This window comes from Polyodon spathula, chromosome 1 (assembly GCF_017654505.1).
Source record: "Polyodon spathula isolate WHYD16114869_AA chromosome 1, ASM1765450v1, whole genome shotgun sequence".
In the NCBI taxonomy this organism is placed as follows: Eukaryota; Metazoa; Chordata; class Actinopteri; order Acipenseriformes; family Polyodontidae; genus Polyodon; species Polyodon spathula.
In genome coordinates this window covers 76,502,733-76,526,509 of record NC_054534.1, presented here as the reverse complement: position 1 = coordinate 76,526,509, position 23,777 = coordinate 76,502,733, and positions in this window count along the sequence as shown.

Genomic DNA, 23,777 nt, shown 5'->3' with positions numbered 1-23,777 from the left:
ACGAGATTAATTGTGTAAGGAATTAACACAAACATACAGTAAAAGAAAACGTAAGCAATATTATTAGCTCAATAATAATTTCTTAATGTAGGACCTTATTGTCCTGGCTGGAATACGACGTGAAACACCTGAGATTTGGTAACTATGGGCAACGCCTCGGTGTCCTCCAGCATGCACCAAGGGGACGTAGATGAAGAGTCGGGTACCTTACTATCGGGGCCTTCAGGAGCTCTCCCAAATTACCATTAATTGCATTCAATTTCACTTGCGGGGATTCACAATATTATACATTATTATTTGTTTATATTTGTGTTGACCCACCTGGCGAATTATATCCTGATTTGTCGGAGATATCCCGCCTCCTGGCGATGAGGGGGAGGATGGGGAAGCCATGTTCCTGTCTCAGTCAGTGCCGCTTCTAATGTCACTTTCTTCGGGTTTTCTTAACATGTAGTTTCGGAAAGTAGCCGTATCTTGGCAACCGAGGAGAGCAAGAACAATCTTCCTCTCCCGGCCCGTACAGTTCTGCTTTAGCCTGTAATGCAGATTCGAGACTGCAGTCCAGAGAAAGGACTAGGCAGTAGGTAGACGAAATGACCTTTTCTGAAGTGTGTTTGTGAGTGAGGCAGTGCAGGCGCAGCTATCTGGGTGAAGTGCTGTAGCTGTGTTTTGCTGCAGCTGTGCACTACAGTGACTACAGAATGAAACAGAGCTGAGGTTATTGTAGAAGCACTTACAGAGGCAGTGCTGCTAATGAGATCATAGACAGCTCTCAGAAATATGGACTGATTACAGTGTCTATCGGGTGGGAGGAATGGGATTACCCTTCCTAGACACTATTATCATATTTACGTCATAATACAGTTACTGAATGTTTTGAAATGATAACTCTGTATCATTGCATTTAAACAATGGTCATTTTAAATATCAACAATACATTTTTTGATCCAATGCAACTGACATAAACCTCATATTTAAATGAGTTTTTAAAATGTACATTATTTAATTATTCTAAAAGGTGCATATTTTACACACATACCTTCTAGCGATAACCCCATTCACTATTAGTAGCTGTTTTATAAATATGATTGGATGCCAGCATTTGATGACTATCCATTCACATGACTGGCACACCAGCATTCCACATACACATGCACTCCCACCCACAGTGGTCATTTTAATAATGTTGACAGCTTACAACAGTAACATTTAGCACATATGCTTGCCTGGTGAGTTCTACAATGTGTTTAACAATGCAGTCTCTTTGATTTATAATATCCGTGACACTGTATGAATAAATACTATATCTATTTATCTCTAAGTCACATCACATAGTTCTTCTTTATCCTGAGTATGGAATAGTCCATTTTCCAGAGGTGTTGCTAGATTGTGTGCTATGGGGGCTACAAACCCAGTAGCAGTACTTACTTCACCAACCCCCATCCCCACCCCACAAATGGATGCATCCTGTTTATTTGCTGTTCAAGAACATATTAAACCTATATAATAATAATAATAATAATAATAATAATAATAATAATAATAATAATAATAATAATAATAATAATAAAATATATACACTGGCTTCCACTTGTTTCCTATTGTGCCATTTAATAATATTGTAAAACAAGTGCTGTACCGGTAAGTGAAAAAGTACAAAAGGCCAGGTCATGTTGGGGCTAAACTGGTGCCTTGTTATTCAGTTCAGGTTAAATAATAGGTGAGAAAACATAACAAAATGTTGACCCCTGTATGTCTGCATAACAATCTTTAAAAAAAAAAAAATCTATCAAATTAAGCCTATAAGTTAATAATTTTAGTTGATAGGCTTGTGTTTGATTTGACATCTTCATTAGTGATATATTTAGTTAATGTCATATGATGAAGTGTGCAGAATTTACTATATAATACAGTGTAATGTAGGCTATTTTTTTCCCGTTAATTAGAAATGCACAAATATCTGCACAAATATCAGAATTTTTTAATATTATCCTAATATAAAAACATATTCCTCCCAACATCTTCTTTATGATCACCTTCAGGTAATGTGATCCCCAGGGACTGGGATATAGTGGAGGCAGTTGTACATGGTGACACACTTGAATTGTGTAGAAACATTTTGACTTGTGGGGATACATGAAATGGTCTCTGTGTGTACATCCATTTGTATGTCAAACTTACATTTTTACATGTATCTTGCGGTTCCAATTGTATAATATTAATTAAACTTGGTGTACAAATTCTTTAGGTACAGGAGAAGGTGCATGTACAGTACATCCATTCATAGGTATGTCACACTATCTTGGAAATCACTTTTCAGGAAACTTTGTATTGCTGTTTCGAATTATCTGCTATTTTGTACATGGTCAGCAATTATTTTCGTCATGCTGAGATAGCTCTAATGTTACAGACATACAATACTAAAATATATTATTTTCCACTTAGGAACAATGTGGTGTACATTTCTGCAGCCGGGTACAGTAAATGTTTTCTTAGAAGGGAATTATCAAACATTATTAACATTTTTTTTTTAAGTAATGCATTTCATTGGTTTTAGATTAGTTTCTTAATGGATCAAAAAAGCATTCAACTGCAAAATGTATGTATAAATTCTGAAGTGTATTGTGATGAGGGCCAATAGAAAGGCTCTTATACTAACCAAGCAGTCTCGCTTGGCTCTTCTCCATTTTGCTAGATTGAAAGGGGTATAAGGACTACACTGTTTAAATTTATTGAAATTTGTCTCTCCCTGGCATCTAACTTACTTTTACAGACAGTGTTATGGTACACTAAAGAAACTCACATCCACTGTAGGGGATATTTATTTTCATAACGTTGGTACACAGAGGTCTATATTAATTATTTAACAGCAGTGATATTTTGATCAGTCACTGTTAAAATCAATTGAATAGGGGTCCATTAACTCAGACTGCAAAAACAAAAACAACAACATATACATAAATTTACCTGCTGAGTGCAAAGCTCTAAACATAGACAATATAAACAATTGATTAAGTATCTTTTTACTGTGAAATTATATGTATTGAAATGTGTCATTAGTTTACCAGTTTCCACAAATTATATCTAAATATGCAAGTCTGTCAAAGGAACCTGCATATGTTTCTAAGTCAGCACAACTCCAGTATAACCCTATTCCCAGTCATGCACCCCGTTGAAGGATAATAGAACTGTAGATTAGAATTACTAAAAGGTTTTTTGACAAGAGTTTGTTTTATTTTTGTTTTTTTCACAATGGCTTTAATGTTATGTAAATTAAAACTAATTTTAATATTGAGTGTTTAATAGCTACAGAGGATGTATTGAACTGTACATTTTAAAACCCTGTATTCTGCACAAATCTTTCATTTTTCAATGCTGCAAACATGCTCAGATGCAGGATTGTAAATCCTAAAAAATTATATATTAAAAATTGGTGGAAAAACAAAGACTTTTGTTTAGGGTGTGGTTTAATGTTTTCTTTTTAAGCATCGGGATATGATGGTGTTGGGCATACTGTACGTTAACCCTTACATATGGAACACTACAGTTTTGCATATGGTGTATCTTCTTAAGGTTATAATCTGGGTATAAATAGAGTCTGTCCAATTACATGTATGAAATCATCTTACGTTATTACATATATCTAGAGAACTAGTAATACAATTATTATGATAGTTCAAAAGGACATTCTTTAGCACAGGTTATTAAGAGTATCAGAATCTAGGGGTTTTGCCTGTTCATCTGTCTGCCTGTCCAGCCATGTGTCACACTTTATTCAAGTGCTTACTCAATTGTGTTGTAACCTGGTTTTGATGGTAAGCAGTCAAGGTTATCAACCTGATGTTGAAACTCCCTCCCAGACTCTATTGAATTCGCACTTGTGTTTACACTCGAAGATCAGCTTTGATTAAGCAGGGGGAGAATGTAATGAAGGCTGGTGAGTTAATAATACTGACACCAGCATAAGACACATACTTGTCTCTCAATACAGAGCTTGCTCTTTAGTTGAATGATAGGATGTTTGTCTTTGAACCATATAGTTTGCGTTTTGCATCCAGCCCTGGCCTTTCCATTCAGTTCACTGGGCTGAGATGCCAATTCATTACAACATGTTATTGTGTGTCTCAGAATCTAGAGTCATATGGAGCCACCTGTCTGTCTCACAATCACATTTCTACATTTCTACATTTCTACAGTAGATAGAGGACAGTCATCAACTTTTTCATGTAACGGTGGTGGGAGCTGGAGGTTACTGTCAAATCTTTTTATTTTTTTGTCTAAGTAGAATTTGGAGCTGTTCTAAAATCAATAAAGTATGAATCACAAATGTCACAATATCAAAATAGATTGATATGTCTTTAGAGCTTAATGAGTTTATGATTTATAAAGCCTTTTTTTTTTTTTCTTGTTCAGCGTGCCTGTGCCAGCAGTGCAGTGGAAACTTGGTGTCATGCATTTGTTGGCTTCTATATTAAATAAACATTTCTGTTTATACTCTCTTCAAGAAAAACAAAACAAAACAAAAAAAAAAAAAAAACTCTCAGCCATATTAGGTGGTATGGATTTAAGAGCTCTGCACATAGTGGCAGGTGAAATGCATTAATTGAAACATACTGATTCCCCATCCAGGTTTAACCTGGCCATTCCTGGAATTCGTGTCTATTGATACTTGTTAAAGGTGAGTGTACACTGGCATTTATATATGTATACTACCCAGTTAGTCAAACATCATTTTTTGTATATAAAGATAAATTATGTTTGTAGGTGGTGTGTATGGGGGTGATGTGATGATGTTTACACAGCGGTAATGTTTAAGTAGACCTAGATTTACCAAACAAAGTCTTAACTACATACTTCAGGCCTCATCCAATTTAAAAGCAGCAAACATTTACATAACCTTAAAATATATGGATAAGTACTATAATTTCATCTCAGTTCAAATGAACAAAAAAGCCATACAGTACAACGTCACATATCCGATCCCCTGTGGACTGGGGTATAGGCAGACATGTGAAAAAGTCGGAAAACATTTACACATCCATAAATAGGTTAGTGAACAAACTGCTTTAAACATAAGGACATAAGAACATAAGAAAGTTTACAAACAAGAGGAGGCCATTTTGGCCTATCTTGCTTGTTTGGTTGTTAGTAGCTTATTGATCCCAGAATCTCATCAAGCAGCTTCTTGAAGGATTCCCAGGGTGACAGCTTCAACAACATTACTGGGGAGTTGGTTCCAGACCCTCACAATTCTCTGTGTAAAAAAGTGCCTCCTATTTTCTGTTCTGAATGCCCCTTTGTCTAATCTCCATTTGTGACCCCTGGTGCTTGTTTCTTTTTTCAGGTCGAAAAAGTCCCTTGGGTCAATATTGTCAATATCTTTTAGAATTTTGAATGCTTGAATTAGGTCGCCACGTAAAGTCTTCTTTTTTTAAGACTGAATAGATTCAATTCTTTTAGCCTGTCTGCATATGACATGCCTTTTAAACCTGGAATAATTCTGGTTGCTCTTCTTTGCACTCTTTTTAGAGCAGCAATATCCTTTTTGTAGCGAGGTGACCACAATATTCAAGATGAGGTCTTACTAATGCATTGTAACATTACTTCCTTTGATTGAATTTCAACACTTTTCATTGTATATCCGAACATCATGTTGGCTTTTTTTATAGCTTCCCCACATTGTCTAAATGAAGACATTTCTGAGTCAACGTAAACTCCTAAGTCTTTTTCATAGATTCCTTCTTCAATTTTAGTAACTCCCATATGATATTTATAATGCACATTTTTATTTCCTGTGTGCAGTTCCTTACACTTTTCTCTATTAAATGTAATTTGCCATGTGTCTGCCCTGTTCTGAATCTTGTCTAAATCATTTTGAATGACCTTTGCTGCTGCAACAGTGTTTGCCACTCCTCCTATTTATGTGTTGTCTGCAAATTTAACAAGTTTGCTTACTATACCAGAATCTAAATCATTAATGTAGATTAGGAATAGCAGAGGACCTAATAGTTATCCCTGTGGTACTCCACTGGTTACCACACTCCAGTCCGAGGTTTCTCCTGCAATCAGTAATTTCTGTTTTCTACATGTTAATCATTCCCTAATCCATGTACGTTTGTTTCCTTGAATCCCTACTGCGTTCAGTTTGAGAATTAATCTTTTATGCGTGACTTTGTCAAAAGCTTTCTGGAAATCTAAATAAACCATGCCATATGCTTTGCAATTATCAATTTTCGATGTTGCATCCTCAAAAAAATCAAGCAGGTTAGTTAGACACAATCTCCCTTTCCTAAAACCATGTTGACTGTCTCCCAGGATACTGTTACCATATAGGTAATTTTCCATTTTGGATCTTATTCTAGTTTCCAAAGTTTGCATATAATAGAAGTGAGTTTTTGCTTTAAAAGTAAGCAAACCTAAACGAGATAAATTTTGCTATGTGGTTTGCTATAAGTCATCTCCAAGCAAAGCTTTTAAAAAAAATAATAAAACACAAAACAAACTGTAAATGTATAGTAACCTGCAATTGATGGCTTCTTTCTTAACTCTAGAAGTCCCTGCCTCCCTGGTTCTGCTTTCTTAATATCTCTCTCACAGTACTTTGAGGTCTTTCGAGATTGATATTACCGACCGCCGATAAGCAGCTCGGTTTGAATATTGCAACAGTACGCTGCCAATATCTGCAAGCGTGTGCTCCACCATGTAAACATGTCTGTGTCAAAAATGCATTGTGTAGTACACGTTTCTTTGACCTTTGCCTCAGACAGCTTAGGGAAGAAGTCTTGAAGATACTTGAAGGCTGCCGACTCCTTATCTAGAGCTCTGACAAATTGTTTCATAAGGCCCAATTTAATGTGCAGTGGTGGCATCAGCACCTTCCGGGGGTCCGCCAGTGGCTCCCACTTGACGTTGTTCCTCCCCACAGAGAACTCGGTCCGCTGTGGCCAGTCCCGCCTGTGGTAGTGCGCCTTGGTGTCCCTGCTGTCCCAAAGGCAAAGATAGCAGGGAAACTTGGTAAAACCGCCTTGGAGACCCATCAGGAATGCCACCATTGTAGCCTCTTGATACCATCTAAGAAAAATGCAGATATGTATCCACTTAGGCAGCTGGAACTAAACTGAACTGGTGGGCTTAAGACCCTTGTATTTATACTACTATTTATATTACTGGAAAGTTCTAGAAGTTACTCCAAGTTTACTCAGCACTGAATCTATCTGGAATGTTCTGGAAAATAGGTAAATTTCAAAATATCACTGTCCTGGTCACAAAAGCAAAGTTTGTGGTGAATAATAGCCATTTTCTATACTTTTGAGGCATAAGCAATTAGGAAATAACACTTACTACCCAGGAACCAAAAAAAAAAAAAAAAATGTTACACAGTGTTATTATTATTAATAATAATAATAATAATAATAGAAATAATAATAATAATAATTGTATTTTATATAGTGCCAAGGGCGTTTCTTTACAATATTTGCCAGAAGCCCCGCCGATTGAGATCCAACGTATTATGTAACATGAAATACTTCAGGTGCGATCATAAGAACATAAGAACCGGGCCTTAAGAAACGGACACAGCCCGCCTCTCTTAAAGGGGAATGCACCAAAAGACCGATTGCTATAACGCATTCTTTCTGTTTCCATCATGGAAGCTGCATTTGCATTCAATGCCAGCACTCTCGTAGCCTATTTTTAATATGTATTTATTTATTTATTTATTCAACGACGCGGTTACGAGCCGGTCCAAATGCGACGTTCCATTGTAATTAAGTGACGTGATGACACATCGCCTTTAGGACTTTGCCAGCAAATTTATTTGGAATTCTCTGTATGCATTTTAAACTGCTGACTTTTGTTTTTAAGTCATTCCAAGCATTGAAAATTGACCCATTTTCAAATTTTCACACTAAAGCCAGAGAATCATTCATTGCAGAAAACAAAAACACAGCAAAGAAAGCTGCTTTCCAAATAAACCTTGAAAGTTGTAGTATCTGTATATTTTAAACAATAACAAACATGGCTGAAGTGAATTACTTTAGGTTATAATTGCATCTCGGGGTTTTGATTAAATATAAATAAACCACTCTAGCTGTCCTTGCTCTTGTGGTTTATGGTGTCACAAGAACCCTTTTGATTTAATTACAACTTTATACAGTAATTCAGTGCATCCTATGTATTATTAAGTGTATTAACAACTGATATTACTAACATATGAATATATAACATAGTTGTAATTCTTAACTGGTTACTTCTAGGTCAACAGGGGCGCATTGACGATTTGTCCAACGTTAAATACTTCATGAACATTCATGCTTCCCAGAGCATTTATACAAAAATAACCTTAAATCACAGTTTGCCCCCAATTCCTTTACCTTAATCCTACATTTACAGTATGTTACTATCAGATTGTAGAAATACTGATAATTTTCTCCAGCAGGACAAACTACATCTAATAATTTTTACAACACATACTATTCAAAGAGTCGATACTCCCAGAGCATTTAGTCCTGGATGCGTTGACAACCTGCTCAAAAGCTTGGAGTTGAAATAGGTTAGTAGAAGGGATCCATTTAGAAAGCATAATTTATCTCCCTGAATTTAAGATTAACCACCACTACATAAACTGCATACCCACCTATGTTCAGACTTTGAAAAAGGCCATCAAAACATTTTTCTTTGTCAAAAGGATAAAAACATGACTAGTCTTAATTTAAAAAAAAAAAAACATCAACAAAAAAGGGGAACAAAAGTAAGGATTAAAAAATATAATTTTTGGTCCCGAATTAGCTTTTTGTTTTTTCAACACAGCAGAGCTCTAAAGATGTCAAAGAAAAACAACTCCACTCAATACAGCAGATCAATTTACCACGCCTGGTCTTGCGTATGCCCCTGTATATTTTGTGCACGATACATTTCCATACAAGCATCAACTGCCTGTTAATGTTTCACTGAATACCCTGGTATTATAATCTGCTCTAAAAAAAAAATAAAAACAAAAAAACAAACAGGTGTTGCTTATCCCTACAGAGTATAGATTGATCAAATATTTCATTCTGTTATATTTGATTAAAATATGTACATTAAGAATAAAAAAGTTTGCAAGTATATAAAGTAAAAGGACCTAATTGAAACATAATTGCCCACCAATGTAACTGAGCCAACATTGGGATTGCATTGCAAAAGACATACGCGGCACACAATTGGACAAGAAAGAGCTTAACCAGGAGAGAGCAAATCCAATAAATGAGTTCATGTTTTCCCTCATAAAGGGAATTGCTGCTGTTTTCCCATGATTATACTATATATTTACCACAATTTACCATGATTTTCCATGTTTTAAATATGCTTTGCCATACCTCTATGGGCTTTATAATACTTACATATGCTTTACCATGTTTTCACTATGATTTATTAAACTTTGCTATGCTTTTGCCCCACCCCTGTGCGTATTTTTGTGTTATATGCTGTATGTGGTGTGTATGTATTGGTGCACGGAGTGTGGGTTATCACAGGTGATTTAAAATATATAGTTGTATTTAGGCACAGGGATTACACAATCACTTCACGTGCAGATAAAGTGTGTGTTCGTATGTGGGCATGGGGATTGCACAAATTAGTTCACATGCTGGGATTCAAGAGAATGATTAATTTGTAATTGAATCTTGGCACAGCTGTATATATAGATGCACAAATCACTCACCCGGGGTTGGGTGTTTTAAGTGGAGAATGGGAGCAGAGAGAGGAGGTAAAACTAATAATAACAATTGCTACTCATGCTGGACGATACTTCTTGAGTGCCAGTGTTTGATCCTTGTGAGTTATTTTTGTGTAAACCTTTATTTTGCTTGGTGAGTTGTTTGTGAAAGTGTTTCATTTTGTTTAAACTGTTTATTTATAATAAACTGGCACAACAGTGCTTTTATTGCCCCAGTACTGTTGTTTGTGTCGTCACCACCTGCCATCCTGGTCACACCATGGTGAACTGCCAATGACAAGTTTATGACCTTGGGAATATGTGGCTTTTGCCAGAAAATCATATAAAACTGATCATATGCAATTAAATATATGTTGCTTGTGTACTAAAATGTGTGCAAGCTTGTTAAAGTTTATACAAGGCAGTGCGCTTAAGCTTAATGCTTCAATTGATACAATCTGCACCTAACCAAATTCAAGTTTGACAGCTACAGTGACTCTTAAAAGTATTCATCCCCCTTGGACTTTTCCACATTTTATTGTGTTATAACATGAAATCAAAAAATGGTTTTAATTAGGAGTTTTTGCAACTGATCAACACAAAAAAGTCCATAATGTCAAAGTGAAAAATAAAATCAACAAATTGTTCTAAATTAATAATATCTGAACACTACAATTTTTGCCCATTCTTCCTTGCAAAATTGCTCAAGCTCCATCAAGTTGGATGGGGACCTTTGGTGAACAGCAATTTTCAACTCTTTCCACATCTTCTCAATTGGATTGAGGTCTGGGCTTTGACTGGGCCACTCCAGGACATTGACCTTTTTGTTTTTAAGCCAATCAAGTGTGGCTTTGGCTGTATGTTTGGGGTGATTGTCTTGCTGGAAGATGAATCTTCTCCCAAGTCCCAGGTCTCTTGTAGACTTCAGCAGGTTTTCCTCCAGGATTTCTCTGCACTTTGCTGCATCCATTTTGCTCTCTATCTTCACAAGCTTTCCAGACCCTGATGCAGAGAAGCATCCCCATAGCATGATGCTGCCACCACCATGCTTCACAGTAGGGATGGTTAACTCAGGATGATGTGCAGTGTTAGACTTGTGACATGCATATTGCTTAGTGTTGAGGCCAAAAAGCTCTGTTTTGGTTTCATCAGACCATGGGATCTTCTTCCAGTTGGTCTCAGAGTCTCCCACATGCCTTCTGGCAAACTCTAGCCGAGATTTGATGTGAGGTTTTTTCAACAATGGCTTTCTTTTTGCCACTCTCCCATAAAAGCCAGTTTTGTGAAGCATCTGGGCTATTGTTTCCATATGCACAGTGTCTCCCAGCTCAGCCGTGGAAGACTGTAACTCCTTTAGAGTTGCCTAGGCCTCTTGGTGGCTTCCCTGACTAGAGCCCTTCTCGCCCAGATACTCAGTTTCTGAGGATGGCCTGTTCTAGACAGATTCACAGTTGTGCCATATTCTCCCCATTTCTTAATAATGGACTTTACTGTGCTCCAGGGCATATTCAATGCCTTGTAAATGTTTATATCCTACACCTGATTGGTGTTTTCGTCTTCATGATGTAGTTTTTGTTAGGAAATGTATTAACCAACTGTGGGACCTCCCAGAGACAGGTGTATTTAACCTGAAATCATGTGAAACACCTTAATTGCACACAGGTGGACTCCATTCAACTAATTATGTGACTTCTAAAAACAATTGGTTGCACCAGAGCTTATTTAGGTGTGTCATAACAAAGGAGGTGAATACTTATGCAATCAATTATGTTCTGTTTTATATTTGTAACGAATTTAGATTTTATTTTTCACTTTGACATTATGGACTTTTTTTGTGTTAACCAGTGGCAAAAAATCCACTTTGATTCCATGTTGTAACATAATAAAATGTGGAAAAGTCCAAGGGGGGTGAATACTTTTGAGAGCCACTGTAAGTTAGTATCCCTTGACAGTTACCAGCTTCTCTTGTGACCTGAACAGATCACATTCTCTCATACTAAACTTTAAATGGATTTTCCATGTTTTTCTGCCAACAGCTGCTGTCACTATCTAATAAATACATGGCTTACAAGGCAAGACATAAAGAATATGCCATGGCCCAACTGAAAATATTATTTATTTTACAAGTTTGTTATGACCTTGCGATTTCACAAGTCATGGTGTTTATCTAGAAAATCATTTAGACAAACCATTTTTTTTGCCTTTTTTTCTTTTTAACAAGAATGAAGTGTATAAGGTGTTTGTACATTTTTGTCCCTCTCAGTTTCTTTCTGTGTCATTCTGAATTGGTTTATTAACTCATTCTAGGCTAGTTTGACCCATGTGATCTGTACAGAAAGCACACTGCTGTGGTGCCCTGTCACATAAGTTAAAAGTGAAGGTACTGGTGGTACAGGGCTCTGTGAGAGAGACAGAATGATTCTTGGTGATAAATCTCCCTCCCTGCCTGTGAGGGTATTGTGTAAAGGGAACAGAGTGCCCTGGACTGGATGGCCAGACAATTCATTCCCAGGATTAGATGGAAGTTGGCCATCTAGTACGGCACACTAAATCATCGACCCAGAAGGGAAACGACATGGCAGCCGCAGATTGGAGGAGCAGTTGCACTAGTTAACCAAGGGGTCATGATTGATGGTACAAAAGGGGACGTAGAGAAGTGATCTGTTCCTTTGTATAGTTAAAAGCTGAACCGGTAGGAGAATGTACATTGTAATTGTGAGTGTTTTGTTTGTTTTGTCGTGTCGATGGAACCACTTTGTTTCTTGTTATTAGACTGCTGAACACTATCCGGAGCAGTTGCCAAAAACCAGTACTTATCGGGACATCACTGCACCAATTGTTCATGAATAAAGTGTATTTACCCCATGAACACTATAGCACTCACTGTGGACTTTTATTTGTGTTTTGTGTTACGTGTGGGTGTTTAAGATTGGGACTATTATTTTCGGGACCAACCCATGGATTACAACAGAGCAATGCACGACGCTGTATTGCCTGTTCTCATTGTTATTGTTTACTGTCTTTGTGTCATCAGACCATTGGAATACAAATAAAATATCAATGCACCTGGATTATCGTTGTTTGTCTGTTTATTAATCACTGCTACTTTCCTGCACCTGCACACTGGTAACGACTTTGAAACAGCTCACACAGAGAATAGTGGCTGGATGAATGTAACACATAAACATATAATAGTAATATTTAAGAAAATTAATTCTTTTTGTGTGATTTACTATACTGCAACCTGTTTGCTGCAGTGTGTGTTGTGGGCATGTGTGACAAAGAGCCCTCCCCTGTGTGTATTTTCTGTTATATGTTGTGTGTTCGGTGAGTGGAGAATGGGATAGGAGACGGAGGTAATTGTGAATAATTGTAAGAACAATAGTTAAAATATCTGCTCACCCAGTTTTGTGTAGTGTTAGTCCGTTTTTGTTTGTCTATTTATTTTGGCGAATGTGCCGTGTCCTGTTTGTGTTTGTTACAACTGTTTATTTTCTGTTATGTTTATTTATTAAATGCTGAGCGAAAGCATTCGCTCAGCTACACCAAACTCCACCTCTCTTGTTGTTTTATTTCCTTGCTCTGGTCTGACGCCACCCACTCCGGCAGTCTTTGTGACAGCACGCCACAAATATTTTGTTGGTAAAAAGTGACAGATTTTGCTGTCAAGATTTTTTTGACAGAATCTTTGGTCTAACACACTTTTAACATGACACAATATGTGACCACTATACCAATTGTTCCAATGTCATGTAATCCAGTGGTCCTCAAAGTAATTTTGGCACAGGCATAAATTGAACTTTCTTGACTGTTTGCAGGCACTCTGACTATTGCATAGGTTCTTATCTTACACTGCCTGCCTTCTTGTGATATATATATATATATATATATATATATATATATATATATATATATATATATATATATATATATATATATATATATATATTAAGAGAGTTTTAGTGGGGTTATTCTTGGCTCACTCTGAGTCTGATAAGGCAGCAATTCTGCGTGCTGTGCTTAAATAATTTACATCAAATACCCAATGCAAATATTTTTAAATAGCACGTTTACCAGATAACCATGAATAAACAAAAATACAAAAGCGTAGATAGCGTCTCGCTTTGTTTCAATTTGACAAATCTGTCAACACTACTCTGTTTTAAAGATCGCTCATCTCCAGTACAATTATTCAGAGAAAGTGAATTCGTAACTAAATATACTACGGTGTTTCCCTTGTCTGGTGAAATAACAAAATATAGAGATAGAAAAATAAATTCTAAAATACTGAAATGTATTGTTTTTCTCAATAACATTTGGCAAAATTCAGTGCTTACCTAACATATTAACACCCCGCCTCTGCTCACGAATGATTGGACAGCTGTCAGATCTTTCACTTTCCCTTTGGTTACTCACTCCCCTTCAATTTTCATGCATAATACCATGAATGGCCTCTGCTTGCTTATGTTTGGACAGTTGAGTAAAACTTGGCAGATATTTGACTCTCCTATTGGTTAAACTTACAGTCGGTACCTGCACATGAAAAAGACACAGTTTAAGTACCTCCCAGCTAACTTATGATTGGGCTACCGCAGAGACAATGCAGATGTTCAATTGGTTGATCGTAGCAAAAAAGCCATTCAGAAAAAAAAAAAAAAAAAATATATATATATATATATATATATATATATATATATATATATGATATATATTATATATATGTTATATATATCGCATACAGTCAGCATATCAAGCTCAGCATATACAAGCCGCACTGTCAACTGAGGCGCTTTTGTTGGAAAACATGTTTAAAGCTTTCTTTATTTTCCCATGTTACGACCCGCCAAAAATGTGTTTACGACCCATAATTTAAGCTCATCCGCCGCGGGCATGGTGACCTGGCTTCGGGGGCACCACTTTGTGGACCACTGATGTAATCAAACAAAGTGGCCCTGTCTGAAATGACATACACTGGACTATTTATGATGAAAAACAGACATGGACCAAATAGTTGAGAAAGCAGACTGTTTTAAACACGTTGTTGGGATTACATCCTGCTAGGTCATCCGAAAGACAGTTTGACAAGTCCAACGAAACATCACAAGATCCTCCTTTTACAATACATGCGTATAACTAAATGAAGCTTACTGATTCTTAAGCTTCATCATGGATTAAAGCAAGAGGAAATATAATTGTAACATTCCGTAATATGATAAAAAAAAAATACATTGCTTGGTTTCCACTGATTATTCAAAATGTGTGTATGGGTCTTTTTTTTTTTTTTAGTAAACTACGATCACAGGCAAAAGTATTGGCACCCTATGCTTATTGTACCATCATTCCAGGTAACCGATTAAAGACAAGCCTTTATTAAAACAATTTCTAGTAATTTAACAAATAACACCGTGTAACAATTTATTATTTATTTATTTATTTTGTTCCTGGGTAGTAAGTGTTATTTCCTAATTGCTTATGCCTCAAAAGTATAGAAAATGGCTATTATTCCCCACAAACTTTGCTTTTGTGACCAGGACAGTGATATTTCGAAATATCACTATTTCCAATGGGAAAACGGGCAAATGTGTGTCTTTTCGTTAACATAAAGTCAGAAAAAAAACAACATATGAATCCAAATTAACATGTATTTATATTCAAGTAATACAAAAATGACTACAAAAGATTTAGAAGTGAGTAGTTTTTCGAGATTTACGATTATACTGTATTTACTGTATGTGAATGAAAAGACACACATTTGCCCGTTTTTCCATTGGAAATAGTGATATTTTGAAATATCACTGTCCTGGTCACAAAAGCAAAGTTTGTGGGGAATAATAGCCATTTTCTATACTTTTGAGGCATAAGCAATTAGGAAATAACACTTATTACCCAGGAACAAAAATTGTGTTACATAGTGTAATCTTTATCAAAAAACTAAGAAACTTATTTCATTTAAAGTACTCATTCATATATTGGAGCCCTATGTTGTAGTATTTTGTGTGTCCTCCTCTTGCTTTTATCAGCTTTCAGATGTTTATGATAATTCTGAAAAAGCTGTAGCTAAGAATTTTGAATATAATCTGTCTGAGCTGAAGGAAATATGCAAGGCAGAATAGGCCCAGATTTTACCAACAATATATAATATACAATACTGGTTAAGATCAGTCCAAAGCATTTATATTGGATTGAAATCTGATAATTGCGAATGCCATTACTGAACTTTTATCTTTGTTTTCTAGAAGAATTCCATAGTTGACTTAGCCATATGCCTTGGGTCGTTGTTGTGTTGGAAGAGAAAGTGTATGCCAATCAGCCTTCAAGCAGATGGTATCAATGTAATTTGTAAAATGTTTTGGTACATGGCTGTATTCATTCAATCTTCAATCACATGGAAGTTGCACCTAAACCACTCACTCTGGACTTGTGATTGTATTAGTCTTTGTATGTGTTAATACTTGTATTATTATTTCGGGACTGCAGCCCGTTGTTTGCAAACAGTATAATACACATTGCTGTGCATTGCCTAGGATTAATCTTTGTTGTCGCCAGACTAGGATTATAAAAATAAAACCTGTGTGGATTGTGAACTTTGTTGTCTGTCTTCTGTTTCATAATCGCATCACCTCTACACCTGCACACTGCAAGCCAATTGACACAGGTGCCAATACTTTCGTCTGTAACTGTAAGGTCAACACAAGTTATATTTGTCTCAAGGAAAGTCTAAATAGGTTTCACTATTCTATTTTGGATTCTTTTCTAACAGCTATTGTGTCTGTAGTGTCTGTCAATAAATTATTTCATATTTTCTTTTATTGACCTTTTTAAAATATAATTTGTATATTCACTGCTAATACTCTAACTTAATAATAATAATAATAATAATAATAATAATAATAATAATAATAATAATAATAATAATAATAATAAATAATTATATATATATATATATATATATATATATATATATATATATATATATATATATATATATATATATATATTTTGCTCTTGGCAAATAGCATCGTAGTTATAGCTGACAACATGAATAGTGTGTGTTATTTATAAACCTTTTTCTGTTGCAACCCCCTAAGACCTACACCCACGCTGTAAATAGTAAGTATAATCTAGAGGTACAATATGTGAATTTCATATGTCATTTTAAGGATAATAATAGAAGTTCTAAAATCAGTGTTGTTGATAGTGACATGTTATAGATGATGTATTGTGATGACTTGAATTGGGTTATTTATTTCTTCCACTAAATAGCATTACCCTAAATAATCAATACTGTTTCTCAAGGTTTTTCAATGGCAGGCCACAATAACGGGAACAATTCACAAATATAGAACAAGAGGCTAGGGCAGGAAAATCACTAAATTCCAGTTATCCCTGTTAAAACAAAAAAGTGAAAAAGAGACCCCTGCTGGTAAGGCATGTTGGCGCAGCAGAGAAGAATCTAGCAAGGAAAGTAAATAGTAAACTGTCAGTAACAAAACAACGTGAGAGGGAACAAAATATAAATGCACCATTTTCTGTGAAGTGGTATTTTGTGATATTGATACTACTGACTCATTTTTTTTTCTTTTTAAAACGAAGAAACAGAAAACTGTAAATAAAGAAAAAATAAAACAAAATCTAAATAAATAAATAAAATTAAAAAATCATGATAACAAAAGGATGTGGTCCTATTGACTGGGAGTAAATGTATTGTGCTGTACTAACATGAAAATAAAGCCTGGAAAACAAACAATCAAAATAACAAGGACTTTTGTCACATAAAAAACGACTAGTACATGAAAACAACAACACAACTATTATATTATTATTATTATTATTATTATTATTATTATTATTATTATTATTATTTAGAGTTAAAGCATGGCAATTTTTTGATTCCTGTATAATATACACTACTGATTTTTATTACTTTTTCGGTAATTTAAAAGGTGCGTTTCTCCTTTCAGAAATAAATTACAGACTATGGAGGATAAAACTTTGAGAAATGTCCCAATATATTGGAATTTTAGGCCAATATCCAGGCCTGTATAGGTATATGAAGCAGTCAAACCAGCTAGTATTAGTTTTGTAGAGAAAAGGGGGCATTTGTGCACTGGAGACTTTGCCCAAGAAGAAGTCCCAAGGATTGGTCTTTGTTGCATTAGCTAGATTATTGAGTGTTATCATAGTTTGAACACATCTCATATTGTTTATGTACAGTACTTTTGTAGGGCTTACCTTATACAATTGACTCATTATTTGCACTGTACAAAGGCAAAACAAAAATTGATAAAAATATTGTAAATATTGTATTGACTCTTTTGTAAGGTAAAGTGTTTTTTTCTGTGTATTGGGATAGAGCTTTGTACAGTAAACATTGCTATGCCATAAGGCCAAAATACAGTTACATCCTCCATCAAATCAATAAAGAGCAATTAGTGGGAGATGCCATATACCATTTAACCTTCTAATAAAATCACATTAGGAACACGGTCGAGGCTATGAGAATATCTGCATTAATAGATTTGTGTGTGTTGTGTTGCTTTCATGCCCTTAATTCTAAGCAATTATTTGGAAGGAAAATGTCGACCCAGCATATAGACTAGCTTTATGAAAGATGCATTACTGACAACAAAAAGGGGGGGGGACTTTCAATAACAGGGCCTATTACCAATAAGAGCATGAGCTTGTATTTGGCTGTACGTCATTTTCTAGTTTCTACTCTAGATTTTAATGTAAGTCCAAATGCATGTGCTCAAGTATATGCCCCCCCCCCCAAAAAAAAGGCTGAAGATACAATGCAATTTGCATTACTAAAGAACAGAATGGTGAGTTGCAATAGTAAAACTATTTTTTTGTATTGTTTGTATTATTTTTTGTATTCTTGTACTGTAGAATGCCTGTTCATTCTTTTAACAACCTCTACGTAAGCACATGTACATATGGTACAGTACATAGACTAGCAATTACTGAATATTTGATAACCACGTTGTAATTAGGATAATATTGTATCTTGTATTCTTTTTCTTTTTTTTTTTTTAAAGCTAGACATTCTATATGAACGCTCCACAGTCACCTTGTGAGTGTGCCTTGAGATGTCTACAGCATTAAGGAAGTAGTGTGGATATACACATTGCTATAACTGCTTATCCAAACAATTATTATTTTTTTTTTTTACAGTACCTAGTTATAGGTATTAGTGATCTAAAAAGGAACGTAGGGAATTCTCAATGAAATCAAATGGACTGCGTATTGTTGAATATCATTTCTATGTGGTAGTGCTTAGGCAGGAATTCAGAAATCAGTACCAAGAGAAAAGCGCAGCACTTACTAATGTTTTTAGCCACAAATTGCTTCTGAATGCTATTTAAAACAAAGATATCAGAAAGAAGTTCCAAAATCGCATTACACACCAATTAGCACAGTGCTCTTTGAAACTACAAAATCTGTGTTTATTCAATCTCTTTTTAGACATTATTATTCATTTGCATGGCAGAATGAGTTCACACTTTTTATTGCTCATAAAAATCAATCTTCAAGCAGCAGCAGGTGAAGGGTTTAATGAAATGGGCTGCAGTTCAAGCTCTCACATGCCTTTTAAAAAGAGAGGTGATGGGATCATGCTGTTACGCCATATGTGTGCTGTTGTGTTAATCCGTCATGCTTTTTTTTCTAATGAAACATATCAAAAGCTGACTTGGGTAGGGTGATAAAAAAAAAAGCAGGAGGTAGCCAAGATGGATCAATATCCAGAAAGGTACTCACAGCAGGTGATTTAGAACAAAGAGGAACAAAGGGTGTAGGGGATGAAGATTTAAAAGAACATAAGCATGTCAACAGACCCCTGCACAACAAAGCCCTACCACCCCAGTCTGGTGGAAACAGAATGACCCTGGTCAGAGGTCAGCCATAAATATCTGTGCTTTGGAATTCTGAAGAGTACCCTGACAGTATTAGAGCTACAAAGCTGTCATTATTGAGTATGAAGCAGGTGAGCAGGATAGGGGATGAGGGAGATAAAACTGTCATGTTAGAAAGTAATTAGACTTAGTTCTGGTCAAGATTGGTGTCTGATTTCAAACGCTTTTTAGACAATATACAGATCTGTTTAGAAGTGTTGCAAATATTCAGCACAAAGCAAGTATTTGCAGCTCTAACACCGTAGCTATATTCAGTACAGTATTGAATAGAACAGATAAGCAACCAGACAGATTTACTACGCTTTTGTTCGAATGTAATGGTATCCATGAATATAGCAAAGTTAGTAAGATACACCTAAGGTTCACAAATTAGCCTTTACTTTAGCGTTCTGAGATGTTTATTACAGTACTAATAAGAATAGTAGCTTTTACTTGTTAATAAACAGCTTAAGAGCATTTGTGTAAGGGCTCCCTCTTTTTAATTGTTTTTAATCAGTTGTAGGTAATTGTGTTATAGTAGGCTATTTTTGATTTAGGTTGATGAAATCCATACACGTTTCCAACTGACATTTTTTTTATATGAAGCCAATAATTAAAACCATATTTTTGAAGCAATTGAAAAGTTCTGAAAGGAATAGAACAAAGAAATATTGCAATATAAATTTATCAACAGAGAATAATTACTGAACAGCTTACTGAATTATTGAACCCCCTATAATGGTTTCTAAAAAATATAAAGAAATTAGGCTTTTGTTCAAACTGCCAAATTCTTGTTTGCAAAACAAAGTTGAGCTACGGACGCTGTGAAGTTCTATTGGATGTTTTTCTCTCACCTAACTGACCAATTTGATCTTTGTTGGCAATTTAGAGGGATTCTTTTTTTTTGTATCATTAATTTATCCAAAACATACCCCAAATAATGCTGCTTAAAACATAAATGCTATCTAAAATGGCTAACTGAATTGAATAAACTGAATGAGACCACAAATTACATTGTTTAAGGGTGGTTGTTTTTAACCTTGTTTTTGTTTCTCGTCAAAGTCTTTAATGGAAGTAAACTTTCATAGCTATACATATTTATTTTTCAACTGTCTGCTTGGACCAAGAACTAGGAATGACAAAATAGCTCTAAAAACTATTATAAGCATTCATTTATATATTTTTGTTAACATTTACTACTGCCTTCTAAGTTTCAGCTGGGAAAGTGGGAAAATTCAATCACCGCTACCTAAATGGCCTTAATTAAATAAATGTGTTGGCTTCAACATTGCTGACAACACCAGAAAGCAATTACAACGTTTTCACAAAAAGAATGTCTTGGAACTATAACGTATTTATTTTTTTATTTTGTTTTTTTTTATATAAATTTGGAATTTGGAATCGCCAAGTTTTTTTTTTAATCCAATTTTCTCACCAATTTGAATTGCCCAATTTCTTTTTTTCTTTTTTTTTTTTTTTTTTTTTTTTTTTTTTTTTTTTAAGCCTAGCTCACCGCTGCAACCCCTGCGCTGACTCGGGAGGGACGAAAACAAGAACACGCGTCCTCTGAAACACGTGCCATCAGCTGTCCGCTTCTTTTCACTCTGCAGGCCCGCCATGCAGCTTCCTCAGAGCTACAGTGTTGGAGGACCATGCAGCTCTGGGCCGGGTACAGGCTGCCGCTCTACCAATCTACAGGGGTTGTTGGTACGTGGCGGGCCGAGGACACCCTGGCCAACCAAAGCTCTCCCCAACCCGGGCTGTAGGTTGGCCAATTGTGTGCCGCTCCCTCTCATCTAAAATACCAAGATTGTTGATGCACCATGTGAGGGCAAGATCCTCACTGTAATATTTCAAAGCCTGTTATTGTGATTATTATTGTTAATGTTATTCTACTGGCGCTAGAGCAATGGTTTATTATGTATGTTGCATGCTGTATTTGATATGTGACAGTGTATTTGCTGTATTAAGATTAGGGCGATTCCCTTAAGAAGTTGTCGTTTACATGTGGGAAAAAGAGTTTTGTTATAGCCATATGCGCAGTAATCTTTCAGGAGAAGGGGTAATGCTAATGTTCAGTCTTTACTGGTAATGGTTAAGGACTAGAAAATAATAATGACAATGATAATAATAACAAGTAAACAATAGAATAGTTTAATGATCGTGTTGGTAAACAAAGACAGTATTCATGCAGGTTAAACAAATATGTATACATGAGAAGAAACCGGTGTAATGTATTTATCATTATTTAATGCCACGTCTTAGGAGGGAGTACTAGTACTATTACATGGTCAGTCGTGAATTTATCTAGTGAATGTCAGTTATTATGTACAACCTGGTTGTCATTTGCAATGTGAGCGAAGAATCCACTAAGAAAATAAATATTTATACCGGTCAAGTTGCTATTTCCCACGTTTTTTTCGAGAATAATGTGAATTGCTACTGTGCTGCATTGAAAAAAAACTAATTAGAAACATCTGCTACAAAAGCATTACTGTATATCCAGGTAGTTCTTCCATTCCGAGTGCAGGCTATCGTTCGATGATGATAAAAAAAAAACAAAACAAACAGTTCACCACATTTTAGGCCTGCTTTTGAGTGACATATGTGAATGCACAAAGGCACCTTAAAAACACAAACGTGAATGGGGTTGCAGACCTAAATATGGGGCGGACCAATAGTGTGAACGGTGTCCTAGGGCCTTGTTTACAAACTTTTAGGACTGTTTTAAGGAGCAATTACACAGTAAACGACAAACTTTGAAAATAAATCCTTAACAAAAACCATGGAATTCTTTTTTTATAATTATTATTTTTTTTGCTTACCAAAGATTCAATTAAATTAATTAAATACATGCATATTAATACAGCATGTTCATGCTAGGACATAAATACATGTGTGTACATACACACACCTGATGCCAGTCTTCTTGCTAGTTAAAACTACTCTGGGATGTACTAGACAGTCATGTTAAAAACATGTCTTTCAGACATTGTGAGCCAGCCCTGGCAGAAGCTGTAGGAAACTGGCAGACTGCATGACTTCCATCTGTCAGGCAGTGAATCAGAGCAAATCAGACTTAATTAAGCGTAATTAATGTGGAAAAGAACTGTCACTGTTTAGCAACTTATTATCTGCACACGTGTCATGTATGCTTAAACATTTATAGAATATGTTGAGAATTACCCTCAGCCTTTATAAATATTTTAGTATAGTGTGCAACTGTGGCTGTATAAACATTGACTTATGCTGGTGAAACTTTCGTTCGCATTTGGTTGGCAAAAACGTGAATGCAGATTAAAGCATTGCAATATGAAAGAATAAAACAATTGAAATTTCAGTTTTTACTGTGGCAACCCACATAATTACTCTGGGAATTTAAACAACTTCAACTCTGCATTCTTCTAACAGTGACTTAACTCTGCTGAGTCAGGGCATTCTGCATTTTTACTTTCCATTTAGGCTTGTCTGTGTTTGACAGTGATGTTATTTTCTCATTAAAAGATCCTTTTATTAGAAATAAGGGCAAGGTTTAGCCTTGTAAACATGATGCATGGGTCAAGGACTTTAGTAGTTTTTAATAGGGTGGGGTCAAATAATTGGAAAATACATATATGTGATCATTCCTATATCACATATGCATCATTGCTGTCAGGCTACTGAATGTTTGATTGTACTCAATAAAACAAAACTAGAAAACAAATATAAAAAAAATAAAAAATAAAAAAAAAAAACACACTTTAGTATGCAAGAGCCTAAAGACCCTGGCTAGAATGTGCATTAAAACACCATCCCCTTTTACAAATGTCTCCATAGCTGGCACGTGAGGCTAGTGCCCAAAGTGAAGTTTGAAGTATTTACACTTTAATTTAATGTTTAATATTTATTTTATTTTATACTTGGGTCATCATGGACTGGGTTTAAGCCTGTAAATTACACATACCTTGCATTGGCTGATATAACCCTCAGCAGTTCCTTCTAAAGCAAATCTAACCATTGAAAAAACAGAACACAACATCTCGACAGGTACAATGTTACAACAGTGTATGCACCTTGCCTCAAAAGCCAACATTACAAAGGTTATACATAATGTTGTAGACCAGAAGGAACTGGTCAAATTCATTTAGTCTAGTTACATAATATAAAATATGTTTTAAGAGTACTAAAGTCACTTAATTTCTATTGGGATA